Source organism: Canis lupus, unplaced genomic scaffold, assembly GCF_011100685.1.
Source record: "Canis lupus familiaris isolate Mischka breed German Shepherd unplaced genomic scaffold, alternate assembly UU_Cfam_GSD_1.0 chrUn_S257H417, whole genome shotgun sequence".
Taxonomy (NCBI): Eukaryota; Metazoa; Chordata; class Mammalia; order Carnivora; family Canidae; genus Canis; species Canis lupus.
In genome coordinates this window covers 25,998-44,124 of record NW_023331187.1, presented here as the reverse complement: position 1 = coordinate 44,124, position 18,127 = coordinate 25,998, and the positions used below count along the sequence as shown (strand labels likewise).

The 18,127-nt window shown below is 41.1% G+C and overlaps 1 pseudogene; it reads right to left on the bottom strand.

Moving 5' to 3' along the window:
* Window positions 1-5,616: 5,616 nt before the first annotated feature.
* On the bottom strand, window positions 5,617-7,909 carry LOC119869191 (annotated as a pseudogene).
* Window positions 7,910-18,127: the final 10,218 nt, after the last annotated feature.

Below are 18,127 nucleotides of genomic sequence, written 5' to 3'. Positions count from 1 at the left end.
TTTTTTTTTTTGTGATCTTTGATTCCTGATGTTGGAATCTGTGCATTTAAGTAATTGGGCTCCAATTCCATACTTGACAAGTTTGCTTTGGCAGAGACACTTCTTCACCATTCAGCTCAGTTTCAGTTTCTGGGCATTTGCTGGTAATTTCTTTGGGCAAATGGGGTCTGCTATTGTGGTCTTTTCTTGGATGGGGCCATGCTTCATACTTTAAGGTCAGGGATAGGAGATGTTCCAGTGACTGAGAGAGTTGTATAGGACTGCCAGCTTGGTTCCCTCCCTAAGAAAAGCTATAGGATGGGCTTTGCAGTTGCCTGGCTTCTCTACAATTGCTTGGATTCTCTCCTAATCTGGTTAGGCTTCATCGATGGTCTGGACTGGCTACTCTATTCAGCAGTAGATAAGACTATGAATTAGTTTCCCTTCCCTAGCACGACAGCAGATAGAACCAGGGTCTGTATAGCTCATTGTTGGTGGACCCGAATCAGTGTAGTGTCTGCACTGAGTTGCTTGGTCAGGTGAGGCCACTGGTTTTGCTCTGCAGACTGGGGAAGCCACAGGCTATGCTCTTTGTTCAAATGCCACTGTAGGTAGGGCTGTTGGATGGGCTACAGAGCTTTCCTTGTGCTTTGGTTAGATTCTCTGGTTGGATAGACTGATGGCATTCAACAATGAGCAGGGTTATGAATTAGATTCCCTGTCTGGGTGCAGTGGGAGAAGCAGTTAAAGCTGCTATTGTTCTTTGTTTGTTGTTTCAACTCAGGCTGATCCATTCCCCAAGTTCCCTGACCAAACAGGGCCGCTGTGCAACTTCAATTCTACCAGCTTCTCAGCTTGACTGCTATTGGGTCACAAAGCTTTCAGGAGTTTTCTCCAGCCCTTCTTGTCAAATTGGACTAGAAGATACTCTCCACAGTCGAGGAAGGGAGCTGTGATTCAGTTCCCTTCCTGGGCTTAGGCAAACTTGGCTCTATGGTCAACAGTATTCATTTGATCAGAATAAATAAGATCTATATTCTGCTAATTCCCTGGTCAGAGTATATATCCGTCTTGGTTCTGATAATGAGGAAAGCCGCTGGTTGGTATTATTACTTGGACACTGCAAGTATGAACTTGGTCGGCCAAGGTCGTATGCTAGTTGTTGCAAGCCTCTCTCCTATTCTTTGTCACAGTTAGAATCCCAGTGTTTGAACCTTATAGTTTTCCAGCAATCCCTGTGTAGGCATGAGATCAGAGTAGGGGTTCAAACAAAGCAGCCACAGTGCTGAGTTGGGGGGCTGGCTATTCCCCCCTGTGCTCTCTTTTCCCACTGGAAGAATTGGAGGCTCAGTTGAGACCTCAGGTTGGTGCTGAAATGGCCTGGATTTGGGGGAGGAAGTGCAGCCAGCGTGTGGCCCCTTCTCTTCCTATGCAGTTTGTCTTGGCCTCTGAGGTGTGGGGAGTACCTCACCATCATGTTCTAGGGTTCTTTCAATGTTGTCTTGCTCTTGAATAGTTGTTCATTTGTTTTGGGAGGGGAGTGAAGTCAGGAATATCCTATGTTGCCATCTTGGTGATGTGATTCTTCATGTTCTTTTTTTTAAATAAAAAGAATATCCTTTCCCTTTAGTAATTATTTATTTAATCACATTACATTTAATAAGATAGTTGAAAAGGGATAGGAGACCATGATTTGGCTATGGACCCACGATCATAGTGAATTGAGTTAGAAAATTAGCAAATGAGCTCCAAATTTCTAGAGTATTTATTTTTATTTCTTTGTCTGATTTTTTGGCAGAGTAATGTTATACTGTGGATCTGTTTTATTTATAGAAATTGTTTTTTTTACCCCATTTTTATGAATCTATGTGTTAAAAATTCTGACACTTGAGTTGAGGAAAAGACAAGGAGTTCAGGAGAATAAGAGTAGGGGTCTTTGTTTTGCAGCAAAGGGAGAGAAGCCCATGGATTTTAGGCTGAGAGTCTGGTGGTGGACTGACTGACATATCAGTTTCTCTCCAGAGAACCTTAATTGCTTGACAAAACAGGCGTTTCCTATGAGGAGAAAAACACAATACCACCCTGAGGATTTCTATTCATAAACATAAATCCTCCTTAAAAGGAATACTGGCAATCTAGAATTTCAGATATTTAATATTTTTAATGAAATTTATCCTAATTTTCTCATTTTTGTAAGCATCTGTAACCCAACTCGATTTCTCTTTCTTTTAGATGAGACTATTACTTACCTCCAAAGAGTTATTAAATTTGCCATGGATTTAGGTTTTGGGTGCTTCTAAAATATCTCCAAACTTTTTAGGAAAGAGAATACCAAACATATGTTTTAACACAATTTTGGCACGAAAAAAATTTTTTTCAAAAATTGGGGATTTCAAAACTAGAGGTTATAGCAATTTGCAGATTATTGAGAATCTTGATTATTTAATTGAATGTTTCCTTATTTAAAATACTAAACTACAACTACTTTAATTCAACCTAAGTGTATTTTATGAAGCCTATCTTCCTGCCACCTTGCCCCCCACCCATTTTTTTCCCTTAAGGGTCACTGTTAAAAAAACAGTCAAAGCAACAAAATAGAAATGTTCTAGTTTGTCTGTGCTTAAAGTGCATTTTGAAATTTGCTTTTAATCCTCTCATGGTCATGAAGATACTCTTCAGAAGTTTCTATTTTTGTGAAAACATATTAGCTTTCTCAGACTAAAATACACTGAGCTTGATTTAGTCCCAGAAATAACCCATATACTGGAAAATGAAGATTTCATACATCAAATAGCACCAGTGGTGCATTTTCTCAAGTCTACGTTGTGTAAACAGGACATTTTTACATTATTTTGTTCTATTCTCCATGGTATAATGTAGATGAGAAAGCCAAAGTTTTCATAAACAACTCTGTACACAGTAAAGATATTTTAATATTCCCAAACAATATTTTGATCACTGTAATTTATTTCTGCCTGCAAACTTTTGAGTCATGTGCTTTTTTTTTTGAGATCTAAACTATTTCTCATTTTCTACTTTATCTGTTCACAGGAAAACCACATAAGTCAATACTTAGCATTTGGATTCAGTAAAGGCTAAGCAAAGACAGGTGGAACAATATAGGAAAAAGGAGTGATTTATTATTTTTATGATGTTCATTTTCTTTTTTTTAATTTTTTTATTTATTTATGATAGTCAGAGAGAGAGAGAGCAGAGACACAGGCAGATGGAGAAGCAGGCTCCATGCACCAGGAGCCCGACGTGGGATTCGATCCCGGGTCTCCAGGACCGCGCCCTGGGCCAAAGGCAGGCGCCAAACCGCTGCGCCACCCAGGGATCCCTGATGTTCATTTTCAAACTAAAATACTAATTGTAGCTTTTCCTCAAACTACTATATCTGCTAAATATAGGAATGTTGGTTGGCATTTCTGTAGCTGAGATCTAAAAGAGAGTCTTGAATGAGTTTGTGTGTTGGTGCTTCGGAAGCCAGTTCCAGTAGTAACTGTATTCATGTTTTCATTAATTCATTACCCTCTGGTAGTAATTGTTCTATTCTGCATTGAGATTTAGGAATTTCTTTCATCCCATGTATGCTTTGGGAGAAAGCTTGAATTGCCCACCCTTATGTTTTTTTGCTGTGAATATATTGAGCATGTGGATTTGTGTGTGTGGTGTGTGTGTGTGTGTGTGTGTGCGTCTTGGTCTTCTATTTAGGGCTGTGCTTTTTCTGCATATATTGTGAAAAAAATGTTTCAAGAAAGTGTTTTTTTTGGTGTGTGTGAGATTTGGCATTTTTAAAACTTCATTATAGATTTAAAGTCTTCCTAAAATAGAAGATGGGGAATGAAGCGACTATTTTCCAGTTTATGCTCTTTTCTATAAACCTAACTGCAGAATAAACCTAAATTTGTTAATTATCGAGCATCTTATTTTTTATTAAGTGCATATTCATAAATAAGTCCTTTAGAAAGAAGGGTATCTAGTTGTTTTTCTTCTTAGTAAACTGGATTTTCATTGTCATCTTCATATTGTCCTCAAGTTATAATTTAGACACTGTTTGGCAGTGAACAAACACAGTCCCTCGACAGAAGTGATTGTAAAAGACTGGAATGAGAAGTTGTTGAGGTAAAAGTTTCATCGTTACTGTGACATAAAACCAAGAAATGGAGAAAAAGTCCATTCCTTCCCATTTATGGAGTCACTGATCACTGACTGGGGGGAAAATATATATTTTTTGTAGACAAGTAAATCTGGTAAATAACCATGGTATTTTGAAGAATCTTTGCTGTAGATAATTATGTTGCTGGATTAGAGAAATTCAGGTCAGTAGAAAATAAATAATAAAACATAAAGTATATACTATGGAGTCAAGACAAAAAATAAAAGATTTTTCTTATTTGAAAATTCTATGAGAATAAGATCCATATTTAATAAGAAATATTTTTCTATGATTATTCAAGATTAAATTTCAATAAGTTACATTATCAAGGATGTCTATGGAGAGAGTAGTTTTTTTTTCCTGTGCCTTTTCTTTGAGCTCCTTTGGATTTTATTTTTCTGCAAGATCATTGTTCTTCACTCTAAAAGTTATAAGTCAGAACTATAAGGGGCATTTTTTGTTTTGTTTTTGCTTGTATGTCAGAACTTCTCAAGTCTTTTTCTTTTCTCCCGTAAGTATCGCTCTGGTCCATTTTGTTTCTATTTTCATACTAGCAGTGTGTATGAAAAGTATAAGAAGAGACAATGATCCTCCCCTAGTCAACACCAAGTTTCCTTAGCAGCCCATGTCTCCTTGCCTTGCAGAACTTTACCATGTAGATAGTGAAATTTACATTAGATTTTCGTAGAAAATTGCTGAACCTTACAAAAAAGTCTCCTTTAGTTTTGTTTTGTTTTTTTTTTTTAATCTTTTTTTTTTTCAGTTGAGGTAAAAGTTTCAGTGTATGGAAAGCTGCCCGTGGCACACGCGCCCCCGTGTTCCCTCCCAGGAGCTCCCGAGGCCCCTCCCTCGGTGCCCACCCGCCTCTCCCCACCCCTGCAGAAGCCCGGACTGGAGCCCGCAGCACCTCCACAGTCCCCCCACCCTGCAGCAAGAGGTGACCCCAGCCGCGGGGCTGAGCTGGGGGGACAGAGACATCGCCTGTTTGCAAAGCTGACAGCCTTCGGTTGCAGTACCATCTCAGAGAAACTTCCTTTCAAACAATGCTTTCTGGAGCTACAGACCAGCTTGGGCATAAGAAAGGGGCTTTGCAAGAAACTTCAGATCACATCTGACATGGTTTTCTACGGTCATCAGGTCAGCGTTTGAAGTTGCCGTCTCCAAGCAACTCAACTCAGTAAGGAAGGGAAGGCTTTATGCGGGTTCACACATTCTCATAAAGCCTCACATACACACGAGAAAGATCTTAGACCTATTAAAGCCAAAACTGGAAGATTCCATAACACTGAGTTTATTTATCTTTTTTAATTTTTATTTATTTATGATAGGCACACAGTGAGAGAGAGAGAGAGGCAGAGACACAGGCAGAGGGAGAAGCAGGCTCCATGCACCGGGAGCCCGACGTGGGACTCGATCCCGGGGCTCCAGGATCGCGCCCTGGGCCAAAGGCAGGCGCCAAACCGCTGCGCCACCCGGGATCCCTGGATTCCGTAACACTGAGTTTTAAAGAAAACCTGCAGGCGCGGAACCAGAGCAGCAGCAGATCAACCAGAGCAAGGGACACTGCAGAGTTCCGGCGGGTGCGACTTCGCTGGTTTTGTCCTGATGTGCGAGTCCAGCGCTCAGTCTGAGTCGCTGCAGTGGAGCTGGATCCGCCGAACTGCTGCTCCCGGACCGAGGAGCTGCTGCTGCTGAGCCGGGCGGCCCTCCCGAGGGCGCAGAGCCCGCTTTCTCCTCCTTGGCAGGCTTCTCGTTGTTGTTCAGCTGCCCACGGACGTCCTGCCGCGCGTCTCCGACTCCTTCCTTTCCTGAGCTAACTCCTCCTTGGACTTGGCCGCCTGCTTCTTCCCGCTCGTGGAGAAAGGCTCCCTTGGCTTTTCCTGTCAACAACACTTGACGCATCTCTCTAGCTCCCGCACAGTGGGGGGTTTCAGAGGCTCAAAGTCAATCTCTCTCTGCTCAGGCCTGGGTCCCTGAGCGAGGGCTCCGGGACTGGATGAAGTGGACCCAGCAGCCCCGTTGTCCCCGGGCAGCCGGGCGGTCTAGGCTGAGCTGGCGCCCTCGGCCTAGCTCACGGGCAGGCCTTGCTCCTCCTCTCCGGGTCGTCGAGGCCGATGCCTGCTTGCCGCCCTGCTTCGGCTGCCTGCTGGCCTGGCCGCGCTGCCGGCCTTCTCGGCGGGAGCCCTCTTCGGTTGGGCCTGCTTGGCGGCGGGGCCCCCTTGGCCTTCTCGTCCTCAGACTTGGCCTTGTGCCTCTCCGTGTCCTCGTCTTCGTCCGCGTCCTCCTCCTTCTCCTCCTTTCCCTTCGGCTCCTTCTTCCTCTCTGGCTTGTTCCCGGGCCCGCGACAGGGCGGCGAGCTGCTCGTGCACAGCCTTCAGCTGCTCCTGCAGCTCCGCCAGCCGGGCCCGCTCCTCCTCCTCCTCCTCCTCCTCCTCCTCCTCCTCCTCCTCCTCCTCCTCCTCCTCCTCCGAGCTCTCCTCGCTGCTGCGGCTGCTCTCGGCGCCCCTGCTCAGCACGGGGGCTGCGGGCGCAGGCAGGGCCGGCGCCTCCCCCGGCTCAGCCGGCATCTTAGCAAACCGCACCTCAAACACGGCCGCAGCTTCCTGGCCACGGCCACCACCTTGTGGCCTGGGGGTTGTACTGGTAACAGCTGGAGAACATGAACCGGGTGTCAGCAGCGAAGCCCTGCGCGTCTGGGCACTCGCGACTGTCCGTCTTCTTGACAGTGCTGAGGTCCATCGGGTGCTCGGTGACGTCGTGGTAGTCGTGCAGCTCCAGGGCCTCGGCGTCCACCGGCTGGAGAAGGGCCAGGCGCAGGCCGCACGCTTCTTGCACGGCCTTTCCTCGAGGACGCTGTCACAGTGCCGCGAGTGCTCGGCAGCTCGCCCTTCCGGCCCGCATGCTGAGGCACCTCGCCGTCCTCTAGATCCTTCCAGGGCGGTGCGATGGGGCGGCCCCCACTCTCTCGCCGAGCCCCCACCTCGGCCTGCTTGGGGTCTGACGATGGCGGCGGCGATTCGCTCCGGCTCGCGGATGGAGTGGGCGTCGTGGTGGCTGCTTTCCGCTTTGCACCCTTTTCCTTGACGACAGGCGCTGTGGGAGGGACCACAGGGATGGATGATGGGCGTCGAGGGAGGGGGTGGGGCGGCGGCGGGGGCGCAGGGACCGACGTGATGTTTGCGGTAATGGTTGGCAGAGGGGGGGCAGCAATGACAGGCGTCTGGAGACAGTGGGGGGACGCTCTGGAAGGGGGTTGCTGGGGAGACAGAGGACACGGCCACCACTTGCTGCCCACCTGCACTCCGGGTTCCTGCGCCGCGTTCCGGCCTTTGCCCTTCGGAGCAGGGGGTAATAATTCAACTTCGTCCTGGGGCACCTGGGCCACTCTCTGCAGAAAAATTTTCTCTAAGGCTTGGGCCGTTAGCACTGTGTCATCTGTGGGCTTGTTGTAAATGTAACAATTTGTAAACATGGTGTGGAAGTCCTGCACGCATTCGCTGGCGCTCCAGTAATAATTATTTTCTAGTCTCTTCTGAATAGTCCCCATATCCATTGGGTGTTTATGATTTTATGGTAATCGGGCAAGGTTAGCTTGATTGCATCCACGGGCTGGTAGAAGGGCCAGGCGAGCTGGTGATTCCAGGGCGTCTTTACCACCACGTTCTGCGCGTACTGCAGCTGCTTGGTCTTGCGGCCAGGCTTGGCGGGGTTGGAGACCTCCCGCGGGTTCCCCGGGATCCCCGCGGGCGCGACCGTCCTGGTGGTGGACATCCTCCGCGGCTCGCTCACTGGCCGTCACAGCAGCGGCTCAGGGAGGCCCTCGCTTCCACTGCGCTCCTTTTGGAGGCCTGACATCCCCTTTGTAGGCCCAGCCAGGCAGCACTTGGCCTCGGCGGCTCCGACGGCCGTCCCTCCGCTCCCTATATAGATTCTGGATAACAGTTCTTTATTAGATGGTTCTTTTGTAAATATTTTCTCCAACTCTGTGCTTTGTCTTCTTATTCTCTTGACATTGCTGTTTGCAGAACCGAAAATTTTAATGGAGTCCAGTGTATCAGTTATTTCTTTCATGGATTATGCCCTGGTGTTGGATCAAAATCATAGCCATACCCAAGTTCACCTGCATTTTCTCCTACATTATCTTGCAGAGGTTTTATAATTCTGCATTTTATATTTAGAACTGTGATCTGAGTTTATATTTGTGAAGGATGTGAAGTCTGTGTCTGGACTCAGTATTTTTGCATGTGGTGTCCAGTTTTACATTATCATTTGTTGAAAATACTGTCCTTTTCTTTCACTGTGTTGTCTAGTCCTTTGTCAAGATCCATTGACTATATGAATCTCATTAACTTTTAAAAGGATGTGATAGAATGAATTTGAATAGCTAAGTGAACATAAATGGGAGGTTCCAAACAGAAGAAATGGACTGTGGTAAGGCATTAAAATGAGTGAGGAGGAAAGTAATCTTGATTTATTAAAGAAACTGTGATAGTTTGAGCTTATGTGCAAGAGAAGCATAGAGATTGTTGAGTATTAGCTTAACCATGGTAAGGATTATTATACTAAATAATACGAAAGCCATTTAAGGATTTTAATGCAATTGCATGAATTTTAAAGGTCTTTAAATGTTTATACTTTGGCAGTGTGTAGAATGTATTGAAGGGGAAAGTAGGGAAATAATGGTTTCAGTTGGGAGGCTTTAAGAGGAAAGGTAAGAGATTATCATGAACAGAAATGACATGGAAGAGATAGGTCATAATAAAAATTTAATAAGTAGAATAAAGAAACGCTTGGCTGAGTTTTGGGAGAAAGGGAAAAGGGATGTTTTAAGTAATACTCCTGAATTTTTATCTTGACTTATAAGATATAGAGTGTGGGGGGGGGGAGCAGGAGGGAGGGAGGAGATCATTACTTTTTTTGACACTAATAAGAGAACAGTGCATTAGAGAAACAAAATTTGGATTTATTGACGTAAATAATTGAAGCTTTGATACTGTACTGGATTTACCTGGGTGAGAGGAAGGTCCAGTGTTCTTAACTAAAACTTTGACATGGCGGCACCACTTTAAATTTTCCATTCTAGCTGAAGTCTGAAAAATGAAGTCTCCTCTTTTCAAAGGAGAGAGGTTGTTAAGTGTAAATATAAATAAGGATAAAGGGTCAAATACTAAACCCTAAGGAGAAGCTCATAATTAAGGAAATGTAAGGAAAGATAAGCCTTTGGAAAAAAATTAGAAGTGGATGAACTATTAAGTAGGGTTGTTTTGGGATACCAGCAAATAGGTCTAACTCTTAAACAGAACCAAGAATTTGATGAAAATGAGAAAGGAGAAAATTTCATATTAGAAAAAGGAATGTCACTAGTGCTCGTTTTTTGAGTACCTGCTATATATCATGCATGATCTGAGATCCACAGTAAGCAAAGATGCAGATATTCCTCTGCTCTCAGAGTCTGCTTCCTAACTGGGGAGAGACTGAACCTATAATAAATGAGTAAATTACATCTTTTTGAAGGGCATAATGCTGAAGGAAAAAAAAAAAGTCCTGGTAAGGGTAATGGGGAAATGATGTGGTTGGCAGAGAACTTTGCAAACTTAAATAGGGTGGTCATAGTAGATCTCAATGACACAGTGATTTAAAGCAAAGACTTGAAAAGATAAGGAAATAAATCTTAAGGCTATTTTAGGTAAAAGTGTTCCAGGCACAAAGAAGGAATTGAAAGGGGAGCATATTTGGTGAGTTGAGCAATAGCAAGGGGACCAGTGTGGCTGGAGGAGAGTGTTTATGGGGAAAAAATAATAGGATTTGAGGTTAAAGGAAGAAGCAACCCATCCAGAGCTACAGTCCTCAATCTTGGCTTCTTTGGAGAAGCTACATAGAGAGCTTCTAACACTCTGGATGCCATGACCAATTGGGTTACAATCATTGGGAGGTGGAACTCAGGCCCCCCATGTGACTATAACATGCAACCAAGGTTCACAATCTGTCTGCTAAGACCTTAGGAGTCTCTAAGAAAAACTTATGTTTGAATGTTTGAAGGAAAAGCTCAGAAGATCATTCCTGGTTGTATTACATTGGAGATGCCAGTTAGATATTCAGGAAAATATGTATTTTTTAAATATATATTTTTAAAGATTTTATTTTTGTGTGTGTGTGAGAGAGAGAGAGAGAGAGACAGAGAGAGAGAGAGAGAGAGAGAGAGGCAGGCAGAGACATAGGCAGAGGGAGAAGCTAGCTCCATGCAGGGAGCCCGATATGGGACTTGATCCCGGGGCTCCAGGATCACACCCTGGGCTGAAGGTGGTGCTAAACCGCTGAGCCACCTGGGCTGCCCAGAAAAAAAATGTCTAATAGAGAATTAGATATATGAATCTGGAGTTCAAGGAAGAGGTTCAGGCTGGAGATACAGATTGGTGAGACATCAGCATAGAGATGACACTTAAATCCTGCAACTAGAAGAGTTCTCTAAAGTAATGAAGATAGAAGATCAAAGATCTAGAAACAAGGTCAAAGGAAGAACCAGCAGAGATGAAGAAAGGAACAATGAGGAAAGAAGGAAGGAAATTCAGAAAATTTACTGTCTTGAAAGGCAAGTTCTCAGTGTTTCAGGATAGTGGAAAACCTGGTTAACTGTCACATATTGCTGATAGACCAAGATGAGGACTGCGAATTGACTTCGGATACAATGTTATGAAGTAATTGTGGATCTTAGCAAGAGGAGAAAGCTTGATTGGAGGGAGCTCAAGAGAAAATTGGAAAGTTATAATTTTCATCAACCTCTAAGACTTCATTTAGGAAAACTGAGAAATGAGGTGGTGGCTCTTACATGAAATGGGGCCAAGAGAGTTTACCAACATGTTTCTCTAGACTTGTGGAAGAGGTGTGGAGAATAAAGAAGGATAGTGTGCGTGATGCAAGAGGGGGGAGGATTTTCTGGAGAGATGGAGTTGTTGAATAGCCAAGAGAGGATGTGACCCAGTATATGAGTAGAGAATGGCCTCTGCTAGGAACCCAAACAATTTATCTGTGGTAACAGAGGAGTGATGGAGTATACAGGGGTAGACTCTGCAAGGTGGGGAGCTGTGGTGGTGATCACTATGGAAATTTTGCCTTGGAAACTAGGACTAATGGAGAAATAGAAGATTCTTGGGTGATACTAAAGACTCTGATAGTGGCGGGGGGAGAAGCACATTCCCCCCCTCCCTCACTGGATTCATGACTCCCAACTTGGACCTCTAGGGTCCTTCAGGAAAGAGGAGTCAGTAGGAGGCTACTGCAAATATTTCAAAAAAGCAAGTGACAATTGTATCTTTTCATCTCTTTTCACTTTTATTGAGAGATAGTTGACATACATCACTGAATGAGGTTTAAGGTATACATCATAGCGCCTTCCTTTCTTTAGTTTACCTAATTGTGAGAATACAATATATAATGCGTAAACAAAGTATGTATTAGTTGACTGTTTATGCTATTAGTAAGGCTTCCAGTCAACGGTAAGCTATTAAGAGTCTGCCTCTTAATTTTGGAAAGTCAAATTTTATATGCAGATTTTCAACTATGTGGAGGATCACACCTCGTTGTTCAGGAGTCAACCATATATGCCACAACTGCTCTAACCATTCCTCCATCATTGGACACTTCGATTGTTTCCCTGTTTCTGCTATTATAAATAATGCTGCTGTGTATCGGGAGGTTCATTTATCTTTTCTTGTGTTTTCAATTCCTTTGGATACATTCCCAGAAATGGACTGTAACTAGTTCTATTTTTAATTTTTGAGGAGCCTTCATTCTGTTTTCCACAGTGGCTGTACCAGTTTACAACACACACCGCCCCCAAGAGTGCACAAGGGTTCCCTTTCCTCTACATCCATACCAGCATTTGTTATCTTTTGTCTTTTGGATGATGGCCATTCTAACAGGCATGAGGTGGTATCTCATTGTAGTTTTAATTTGTATTTCCCTAATGACTAGAAGTGTTGAACATCTTTTCATATACCTGTTGCCTATCTGTGTATCTTTTTTTGAAAAATGGTTATTAGGTTTTTTGCTCATTTTTAAATTGGGTGATTTTTTTCTGCCATAGAGTTATGTGCATTATTTATTTGGTTTGGCTATTAATCCCTTATCAGATATATGGTTTGTGAATATTTTTTCTCTGTTCTGTAGGTTGTCTTTTCAATTAGCTGATGGCTTCCTCAGGTGTGAAGAAACTTTTCAGTTTGATGTATTCCCACTTGTCTATTTTTTATTTTTTGGTTACATTTTACGTGTGATTTCCAAAATATAATTACCAAGACCAGTGTCAAGGAGCTTTTATCCTGTGTTTTACTTCTAGGAGTTTCATGGTTTCAGGTCTCACAGTTAAGCATTTATTTAATTTTGAGTTAATGTTGTGAGTGGTGTAAGCTATGGGCCCAGTTTCATTCTTTTACATGTGAGTATCCATTTGCTGCAACATCATTTATTGAAGAGACAATTCTTCATTGAGCATTCTTGACTCGCTTGTCAAATATTTGTTGACCATATATGCTTGGATTTGTGTCTGAATTCCTTATTCCATTGTTCTCTTTGCTTCTGTACCAGTACTGTTTTAGTGACCATGGCTTTATAATAAATATTAAAAAAATCAGGAACAATAATGCTTCATGCCTTGTTCTTTCTCAGGATTTCTTTGCTTTTTTTTTTTTTTTTTTGGCTTCATATAAATTTTAGGGTTTTTTTTTCTACTTTTGCTAAAAAAAAAAAAGCCACTGGAATCTCAATAGGGACTGCATTGATCTATAGATGGTTTTTGGTAGTATTGACATTTTAATAATAGTGATTCTTGCAGTCCAGTAACATAGGATACCTTTCCATTTTTTAAAAGACTTTATTGATTTATTCATGAAAGATACAGAGAAAGAAACAGAGACACAGGCAGAGGCAGAGGGAGAAGCAGGCTCCATGCAGGGAACCCAACGTGGGACTTGATCCTGGGTCTCCAGGATCACACCCTGGGCCGAAGGTGGCACTAAACTGCTGAGCCACCTGGGCTGCCCTATCTTTCCATTCATTTATGTCTTCTTCAATTGCTTTCATCATTGTCTTACGGTTGTTAGCATAGATCTTTCACTTCCTTAAATTTATTCCTAAGTATTTTATTGTTTTTCATGAAATTATAAATTGGATATGTTTCTTTATTTCCTTTTCAGAAAATTTGTTATTATAGAAATTTTATTTTGTATGTCAATTTTGTGTCTTACAACTGGGCTCAATTTGTTGATTATTTTAACAGTTTTTTGGTTGAATATTTAGGATTTTCTCTATACAAAAAACATATTATTTGCAAACAGAGACCATTTTACTTCTACCTTTTGAATTCTGATGCCTTTTCTGTTTGTTGACTAATTGCTCTAGCTAGGACTTTTAGTACTATATAGAAGAGGAGTGGTGAGAGTGGGCACCTTATCTTGTTCCTGATTTTGGAAGAAAAGCTTTCAACCTTTCACCATTGAGTGTGACATCAGCTATGGGCTTGTCAATATGGCCTTTATTATTTTGAGGTATGTTACTTCCATATCTCATTTGTTAACTGTTTTTTTCATGAATGACTGTTGGATTTTGTCAAATGCTTTTTCTGTGTCTATTGAGATGATAATAGGATTCTTTTCTTTCACTCTATTAATGTGATGTATCACATTGATCGATTTCCATATTTTGAGCCATCCTTTCATCCCAGGGATAAATCCAAGTTGATTATGGTGAATGGTCCTTTTAATAGGCTGCTGATATCTTTTCTAGTATTTTGCTGAGAATGTTCACATTTATAATCATCAGGGATATTGGCCTATAGTTTTCTTTTTTAGTAGGGTTCTCATCTGTCTTTCAGCATGAAGATAGTGCTGACTTCATAAGGCTTATTGGGAATGTTCTCTGCTTTTTGTTTTTTTTTGGAGAAGTTTGAGAATATTGGTATATTAATTCTTAGAAGTTTGGTAAAATATACCAGTGAAGCCATCTGGTTCTAGACTTTTCTTCATAGGAACTTCTTTTTCTGTTTTTTTTTTCTTTTTTCTTTTTTCTTTTTTCTTTTTCTCTTTCTCTTTCTTTCCTTTGTTCTCTGTTTCCTTCCTTCCTTCCTTCCTTCCTTCCTTCCTTCCTTCCTTCCTTCCTTCCTTCCTTCCTTTCTTCCTTTTCTGATTCACTCTCCTTACTAGTAATTAGTCTATTTATTTTCTATTTATTCCTGACGCCATTTTAGTAAGTTGTATGTTTCAAAGACATTTTTTTATATCTTCTCAGTTGTCAGTTTCCTGGTGTATAGTTGTTTGTAGTAACCTTGTATGAATTTTTGTACCTTTGTGGTATTCATTGTAATATCTCCCTTTTCACTTATAATTTTGTAATTTGAATTCTTTTTTTTTCCTGTTAAAATGTATCAATTTTGTTTATCTTTTCAAAGAAACAACTCTTAGTTTGGTTAACTTTTCTATTGTTTTTAATTTCTCCATTTCATTTATTTCTGCTCTAATCTTCATTGTTTTCCATTTTCTTTGCTAACTTTGGGCTCAGTTATTTTCTGGTTCATTAAGGATAGAGTTAGGTTATTTATTTGGAATATTTCTTGCCTTTTAATGTAGACATTTATTGGTATGAACTTTCCTCCTAGAAATGCTTTTGCTTCACCCCTTAATTTTTGTAATGTTTCCATTTTCATTTGTCTCAAGGAACTTTTATTCTCCCCCATTTTTTTTTTGGATTCATTGATTGTTCAGGAATGTGTTATTTAATTTCTGAGTATTCATGAATTTTCCTGTTTTCCTTATTTTCAACTTCTATTGTCTTTTTTTTAAAAAAAGGTTTTATTTATTTATTTATTCATGAGAGAGAGAGAGAGATGCAGAGACACAGGAGACGGAGAAGAAGGCTCCATGCAGGGAGCAGCATGCAGGACTCAATCCCAGGTCTCCAGGATCACGCCCTGGGCTGAAGGCGGCGCTAAACTGCTGAGCCACCCGGGCTGCCCTCAACTTCTTTTCACATCATTGTGGTCAGAGAAAAATATTTGATATGGTTTTAATTTTCTCAAATTTGGTATGGCCTGTTTTATGGCCTACCATATAGTCTATCCTAGACAATGTTCCATGTGCACTTAAGAAGAATGAGTTTGGCTGTTATTGCACAGAATGTTTTGTATACGTCTAAGTCCATTGGGCCTCTAGCATTGTTCAAATCTGCTATTAACTTATAGATTCCTTGGATAATCTACTATTGTTGAGCGTAACATGTTAAAGTCTTTAACTGTTATTGTATTAGTGTTTATTTCGTCTCTTACCTCTGTTCTTTTTTGCTTTATTTATTCGGATGCTTTGATGTTGGTTCCATAAATATCTAGTTGTTATATCTTGTTGATGTGTTGACCTTTTTATCATTAAATAATGACCTTTTTGTTCTCTCTTTTTATAATTTTACTTTGTTTTTTTCTTTTTTTCACATATTTTACTTATTTACTTGAGAGAGGGAGGGAGAGCATGAGTAGGGGTAGAGGGAGAGGGAGAAGCAAATTCCCTGCTGGGGACCCTGGGGATCATGACCTGAGCCCAAAGCATACACTTAATTGACGGAGCCACCCAGGTGCCTCTCTTTTTTATGATTTTAAAGCCTCTTGGTTTGATATAAATGCAGCTATTCCTGCTTTTTTTTTCCTCATTACCATTTTCTTGAAATATCTCTTCCTTTCCCTTTAGTTGCAGTCTATGTGTGTCTTTGAGGCTAAAATATTAGGTCTTTCTTTCTTTCTCTTTTAAATTCATTTAGCTATTCTGTCTGTCTTGGTTGGAGAATTATTTACATTTAAAGTAGCTATTGATAGATCAGGACTTATTTTTGCCCTTTAAAAACTTGCTTTTGGGATGCTGGGTGGTCTGTGGTTGAGCATATGTCTTTGGCTCAGGGCGTGACCCTAGGGTCCTGTGATCGAGTCTTGCATCTGGCTCCCCATGGGGAGCCTCCTTTTCCCTCTGCCCATGTCTCTCCCTCTCTCTCCATGTCTAAATGTTTTCTAGTTGCTTTGGAGATGTATTGTTCCATGTTTTCTTTTTGTTTTAATGTATTTTGGTACTAGTATCCTTTGCCTTCTTTGTCCTGTTCTTTTGTGTGATTGCTACAGTTTTTTCCTTTGTGGTTTTCATGGGCTTACATAAAACATCTTAAAATCACAAACCCTATTTTAAGCTGATAACAACTTTACTTCCTGAAATTCCTAAAGTTGATACTTCTACTTCTTCTCCCTCTCATATTTTAGGTAATTTCTTATTTTAACTTTTAAACTAGAGTTGTAAGTGAATGATGTACCACCATCACCATATTACAGAATCTAACCTTAACTGTTTACTATTACCAGTGAGTTTTATACTTTCTTTTTTTAAACTTTATTTATTTATTCATGAGAGACACAGAGAGAGAGAGGCAGAAACATAGACAGAGAGGTAGGCTCCATGCAGGGAGCCTGATGTGGGACTTGATCCCGGGACTCCAGGATCATGCCCTGGACCACAAAGGCAGACGCTCAACCACTAAGCCACCCAGGCATCCCTATACTTTCTTTTTATATTTTTATAAGGCTTATGTTTTACTTTTACTCAGAATTCCCTTAATTCCCTTAGTGTTTCTTAGAAGGCAGGTGTAGTGGTAATGAACTCCCTCATCTTTTGTTTGGAAAAGTCTTTATTTCTCCATTTCTAAAGGACAGCTCTGCTGGGTATAGAATTCTTAATTATTCTTCAATATTTTGAATATGTCATCCCATTTTGTCCTGCCCTAAAAAGTCTTTGTTGAGAAATCTGCTTATAGTCATAGAAGTTCCCGTGTATGTACTTTTCTCTTTTTTCCTTAATGCTTTTAAAATGGTTTCTTTGGCTTTGACAATTTAATTGATCCTTCTTGGTACAGCTTTTTTCAAAGTCAGCCTATTTCAGGTACAGCCTTTTTCAAAGTCAGCCTATTTCAAGTCTTTTGAGCCTTATGGTTCTGTATGTTCATTTCTCTTCCCAGGTTTGGGAAATGTTTAACCACTATTGCTTTCAGTTTGCTTCTGCCCTTTCTCATTCTCTTTTCCTGGAATTCCCATTGTATTTATGAGTCCCTTAGGATTTTTTCACTCTTTCTTATTTTATCTTTTTGTTTCTCTGACTGGATAATTTTTCTATGTCTTATATTTTTAGGTCACTAATTCTTTCCTTCTGCATGGCTAAGTGTACTTTTGAAATTCTATTAACTACTTCAGCTCAATTACTATTTTTTTTAACTCTAGGATTTCTCTTTATTTCTGGGTTTGTTGTTTTTTTTCTGGTTGCTATTTCTTTGTCAAACTTCTTGTTGTTTTCATGGATTATTTTCCTAATTTCATTTAATTGTCTATATGTTATTGTAGTTACCTAAAGTTAAGAAAATTATTATAAATCTGATAGTTCCTAGATCTTCATTTTTTTTAGGGTCAGTTTTTAGAACTTTATTAGATTCCTTTTTTTTTAAGATTTTATTTATTTATTCATGAGAGAGAGAGAGAGAAAGATGCAGAGACACAAGCAGACTGCATGCAAGGAGCCTGATGCGGGACTTGAACCTGGGAATCCAGGATCACACCCTGAGCCAAAGGCAGGTGCCCAACCACTGAGCCACACAGGCGTCCCTATTAGTTTCCTTTGATGGTCTCATATTTACTTGGATTTTGTTATCTTTGATTTCTTACATTGGTATCTGCACACTTGAATAATTTGGCTCCTCTTCTAGACTCTATAGATTTGCTTTGGCAGAGATAGATCTTCAATAGTCACCTCAGTTTAGGTCACTGGGCAGGTGGTACCCGCTATTATGGTCTAGTTTTTGGCAAGGCAACTTTCCAAGCTCTAAGTTTGGGTATAGGGAAAGAGGTGGAAATCTGTAGGATGGGCCCCCCCCCCAGTTGCATGAATTTTCCATCTGGCTTACTAGATGGTCTGGACTGGGTAC